Source organism: Macrotis lagotis, chromosome 1 (genome assembly GCF_037893015.1).
Source record: "Macrotis lagotis isolate mMagLag1 chromosome 1, bilby.v1.9.chrom.fasta, whole genome shotgun sequence".
Lineage (NCBI taxonomy): Eukaryota > Metazoa > Chordata > Mammalia > Peramelemorphia > Peramelidae > Macrotis > Macrotis lagotis.
This window is the reverse complement of record NC_133658.1, coordinates 180,326,697-180,332,656: the sequence shown is the minus strand read 5'-3', so window position 1 is coordinate 180,332,656 and position 5,960 is coordinate 180,326,697. Positions and strand designations below refer to the sequence as shown.

General features: G+C 36.7%; 1 pseudogene; it reads left to right on the top strand.

The window, feature by feature from the left end:
• Positions 1 to 1,034: 1,034 nt before the first annotated feature.
• LOC141519234 (aldo-keto reductase family 1 member B1 pseudogene) lies at positions 1,035 to 5,178 on the top strand (annotated as a pseudogene).
• Positions 5,179 to 5,960: the final 782 nt, after the last annotated feature.

Here is a 5,960-nt window from a genome sequence, read left to right as displayed (position 1 = left end):
ATCAAAATACTGACTTATGTTACTTATTTCACGTCTAAAAATGTGAAAAAATGTGAATTACTATTGTTATTTTTGCTCTCACCATTATTTCAGTATTGCACAGGGTTTTGGATTTTAAAGACCTTTGAACAAGTTGCTTTCATTTTTTTAGTTCTAAGGAGTCTTTATCTAATGAATTAAGGGGAAAAACCCTGCTTAATGCAACTGAATATAACACTATTAGCATATAAATTCATTCCTTTTCTCTCAGCACACTGACAGTATCCATATATCTAATAACAGATGGCCTTATTTAGTAGCTGTGTGACAATAAACAAGTCACTTAACCCTGTTTGCTTTGTTTTCCTCATTTATAAAATGATTTGGAAAAAAGAAATGGCAAACCACTGCAATACTTTTGTCAAAAATCACAAATAGAGTCATTAAGAGTCAGACATGACCGAAAAAAACACTGAGCAGGGACAAAAATGATGTGCAACTTGTCCCCATATGATTTTGATACTTTTTTCCTAAGCTCTCTTTGGAAATTATTTTGTTTCACATATCTTAGAAATCTTTGCTACTTAATTTGGTAAAGACTAAGAATTTTTTTTTACGTTGTGATATGTTGTTCAAACTTTTTCCTTTGCACATATGCAAATCTTCTATAATCTTCCTGTGCAGTAATTTTAGCAAGTCATTTCTGCCATGGTAGTATTTTATTTTTATCTTTGAGAATATTAGATCTGCTTCATTTCTTCTTTACCATGGCAGTAGCTTGTTGTATATAGGCCCTTAAAGACTTTTTTTCTTTTTCTGTTATTATGGAAAAATGAATTCATTAATGATTACTCTAGTAAATATCAATCATTTGGATTTACTATGTTCTGACATAGTTGATTTACCAGTTGAATTTTTCTTTTAAATTAAAAAAAAAGTTGAGTAGTTGTTTAAAATCCTGTTCTAAGAATGTTCATTTTCTTTTAAGAAATTATTGGAGACTTTGGCATTCCTTTTTCCATCCATTTGATCATTAGGTAGCACTTCTATGAGGAATGGTAAAGGTTCTTAACAGATTGTCATCAATCAATGTAGAAGCCATTGACTACTCACCTGAAGTTGAAGTCAATCCAATCCAAGCTAAAGTTCCAAATGAGGAAGAGGTTTTAAATGTCATTAGGCTCCTTTCAAGTTACAAAGCACCTGGTGTTGATTCTATCCCAGCTGATATTTACAAGGTGAAGGGTCCTTGCTCATCCAAAAATGGACTGAAATTTTCCAGCTTACATGACATGAAGAGGTAGGTTATCCCCCAAGAATTCAAGAAGGCCCTCATTGTCCATATCTATAAAAGTAAAGGGAATAGATTGCCCTGTGACAATCACAGGAGTATCTCTTTTTTAGTCATTTCTGTAAGATTCTTGCCAGAGTCCTTCTCAATAGGCTAATTCTTCACCTGTAAGATGCTCACCTCCCTAAAAGTCAGTATGACTTCAGAAAGGATGGAGGAATAGTCGATATGGTATTTGCTTCCTAACAACTCCAGGAAAAATGCCAGGAGCAGAACAGAGGTCTGAGTACAACATTTGTAGATCTGATCAAGGCCTTTGATACCATCAGTCATGAGGGCTTATGGAAATTTATGTCAAAATTTGGTTGGCCAGAGTTTATCAGTGCTGTATATCAGTGTCATGATGGCTTACTTTCCCAGGTTCTGCAGAGTGGATGATGCACTTGAGATTTCCCAGTCACCAATGGGGTAAAACAAGGATGTGTCCTTGTTCCCATAATTTTTAGCATGATGTTTTTAGCCATGTTATCAAAAGCCTTCACCAAGGATGAACATGGCCTCAAGGTCAGCTACTGTACTGATGGCAAATTCTTTAACCTAAAAAGGCTACAAGCCAAGACCAAAGTGAAGGGAGTGCTGGTGCATGATTTTCTGTTTTCAGATGATTGTGTACTCAGTGCAGCCTCTACTGAGATGGACATGGGTTGATTCTCTGCAGCTTGTGCTAATTTTGGTCTAACAATCAACACCAAGAAAACACACACTACCCCATCCATATGTGGAACCATAGATTACAGCAAATGGAGAAGTTTTGATTACTGTGGAGAAATTCACTTACCTTGGCAGTGTCCTTTACAGGGAGGTACACATTGACAATGAGGTTGACACACACATTGTAAGAACTAGTTCAGTATTTGTGAGGCCCCACAAGAAAGTGTGGGAGAGAAGAGGTATCAGACTGACTACCAAAGTAAAGGTCTAAAGAGTCTCTGTGCTATCCTCATTGTCGTATGCCTATGCAACCTGAACCATTTACCAGTGCTTTGTCAGGAAACTGAATTGCTTCCATTAGGAAGTCTGAGGTCCTTTCTCAAGCTAAACTGCCTAGCATGTCAATATAACTACAGAGAGTGCACTTATGATGGGCTGGCTATATTGTTCAATGCCAGGTATATGCTTGACAAAAAGACTATTTTATGGAGAATTTACCCAGGGCAAGAGCTCACAAAGGGGTCAGAAGTGATACTGGAACACATGAAGTTCTCTCTTAAGAACTTTAGAATTGATTGTACAGCATGGGAGACACTGGCACAGAATGGCTGAGCGTGGTGTGCCCTCATCAGTGAGGGTTCTGCACTCTATAAGGAAAGCATAATTGAAGCAACTCAAATGGAACTATTTTTTCCTTGACCTGTGGTAGAGCATTTTGCATTTGTATTATTGGGCTGATCAGCCACAGTCAGATACACTGTAATTTGTTTCAAGCATAATGATGTCATTTTGGTCTTCTTCAATAACAAAGGACAAGAATCAGCCTAACCACCAGGCAACACTTCTGGAATTTGTATTGCTTAGAGTTTCAATGTCCTCAGGAATTTCAGCTTAAATAACTCTTTGATTTCCATCCATTTCATCTAATTTGAACTTCAAAATGAAGTTATTTCTTACAATTTCCCTATTCTGATCTGTAATCCATTATTGAGAAACTTTAAGCTGAGAATGTCATTGACAAAAAATTAGAATGAATTCTCTGTGTATAACTATTCAGATGTTTCTAATTTTATTGTGATATAGTACTTATGCTTACTAAAAGCATTCATATTTTTATTCTATTTCATAGAATAAATAAATAAATAAATAAATAAATAAATAAAATTTCATTTCTGACTCATTAGGAGTCAGCACCATATGCATTAAAGCATTTCCAGCAGGTAGGTTATTCATATTTTCTGTTTGTTTTGGTGTCTCTTGTTTTTCTGGGCTACCAGGACTACTAAAGCAGCTGCTGCTCCTAAGCACCCAAACTGTGTGATCATGTAAAAACCATATGAAAATCACCAGGTTACTTATGATGACTGCCTAGAGAAATTAGAGTCCTTCCTGTCTCCTTGTCAAATGGTGTGTTGTTTGTAGTTTAAGAACATGAGAACATGGAGAAATGCCAATTGCAGCATTCTCCTCTGTGTCAAACTGATCATCATGACTAATCAGCATACAGGATCAGTTATGCCATGCCTTCTAACTTTTGGGATCATAGGAGCCAACTCTTCACATTGGCTGTGGTACTACCCCAACTGATAATTTGATTGGAGCCCAAAAGATCGGCATTTCTACATTCCTTTTAGACCTCCTCAGCTGCCATAATGATTTCAGGACAAAGATGTTCCTCACTTTTATATGACTCTGGTTGGCACTTCTTTCTAGGAAATTGTCTTCTAAAGATAAAAATATGGAGAACAGATTGGAATTTTATGATGTTAACAATGGTGATTATAATAATCATCTCTATCTTCCCACATCAAAAGCCTTCTTTATTTGTTATTTCTGATGGTGAGAATTTGAGGATTTTAGAAGTAGCCTGTCTATAGCAGGTGTTTTGTCCTGCAACAACATTCCATCATTATTGTTAAAATCCTCTTATTAATGCAATACTAATACCTAAAGAAGGATTTTGCTAAAGGGCAGATAGAATAGCCTTGGAGTATTTGTGGTCAAGTTAAATGACAATGCACAGGTATCTAGAGTAGATCAGATGAAAGGCTCCCTAGTTCTGAAGGCAAAGGGTTAGGATGGATTGTATAGTAGTGTTAATATTTTTTTATTGGAATGGTTACAGTAGATCCACCTGCTTGTGCAGTTGGTGAAAACATATCATGTATGTCCTTTGGGAGAAAAGAGAACTAAAGGTGTAAAGCACTCACAATTGGGAAAGTTGCCTTGAAGGTTGAATTAGAACACAGCCTTTGGATTCCTTCCGAAGAATATGAGAATGAGGGAGGAAGCATTGAATCAGTAGAGAGATAAAGGAAGTAAACACTGGTGGGAAATTTGGGAGATATCTTTTGTATGTTCTTTTCCTCTGAGGCCCCAACACCAATGAAGTCAGGGAAACATGGTGACCTGTAGTGGAGAACAAGAGTGGTCAGGCTCCCTGGAATGCTTGCTTCTGTTATGCCCTCTTCATTCCTTGCTCTGTTATTTTTATTTTCATTCTGGCATTTATGGTTGTTAGTAATTTCATCTTCTCCATAGTACTCTGATCAATAACTGCTTTATTGACTGAGTAAATGTGAACAATATTGTTTATTGACCTGTAGTTTTTAAATCTTGGAAGGATCTTTTCCCATTGAAGGACAAAGGGAATGTGGTTCCCAATTTCACAAACTTTTTGAATATATGGACAGCCATGGGAAAACTAGTGAAGCTGGACCAATCAAAACCATAGGAATCTCCAACTTAAACCTCCAAATTTAGAAACTTGACTAAGTCAGGGCTTAAGCATGAAACTGTTAGCCAGCTTGAGTGCTATCCATATTTTACCTAAGAGAATTTGATCAAATATTGTCAGTCCAAAGGCATTGTGGTGACAGTCTACAATTTCCTTGATTCCCCAGAATAGCTGTGAGCCAAGTCAAAAGAGTCTTCTCTTTTGAGTGAGGATCCAGGCCATTGCAGCAAAGCACCAAAAAAACTACAGCACAGATTCTGATCATGTTCCAAATCCAGAGAAAAGATGGTTATGATCCACAAGTTGGTCACCCTATCACAAACTGTTGAGAAATTTAAGATGTTTGATTTTGACTGACAAGGAGATGTTGACTATATTTCTCTTCAACTACAACTGGGAAGTCTGTGCCTTGGTCAATGCTGTTTTTTACAAACCTTACCCCTTCAATCCCCCATTTTGAAAATCTGACTAACTGCTGCCCAATGTCTAGATGACAGTCTTCTTGATGCTTCTATATTCTTGGCAGGAATATATGGTCATTCTTCATTGCATTGGTCAACCATATCTCTGTCCTGAAGAGTTGGATCAACCACTGAATATCATCATCAGATCTCAGTTTGATCAAGTAACTCGTGGATTCTCCTTTCTGCCCAGTTAAAAGGAGTATAGAATGACCACCCCTTCCCAAATGGACCCTGTAAATGGACCATATGGTTGTCTTTCTTTCAGTAACAAATAGGGTTTATAACTTCAAGCAGAAGAAATCTAACTTATTGTTTTAAATTTAAAACAAATCTTTAATGTTAAAAAGAAATAGAAAAACACCTTATTTTTATGAGAAGTATCTGGAAATTACTGAATATTTTGACTCAACATTTTCCCTTCCAACCACCATCATCCATATGTTTGTCTACACTTACGAACCTAGAGAGGATGCTAAACATAAGGTCAGGTGAAAACCAAGAGATACCATCCTGAGAACTTTAATCAAAAAGGTTGCTCTCAATGCATCAGGACACATCGATCTGACCTTAATATTTTTTGAATAATTGTGCAAGACAGAATTGATTCTCACATTAAGAAACACACCCTACACCCATCTGAGCTCAGTTGAGGCCTGCCAAGAATGTTTGTTTGCCATCATAGATAAATGGCTTTAAGTCTTCAGTCTGTGTCTATATCAGCTGCTAATGAATTCCACAATTTTCGTTTCCCAGTGACTGCTATGTTATTTACAGAACA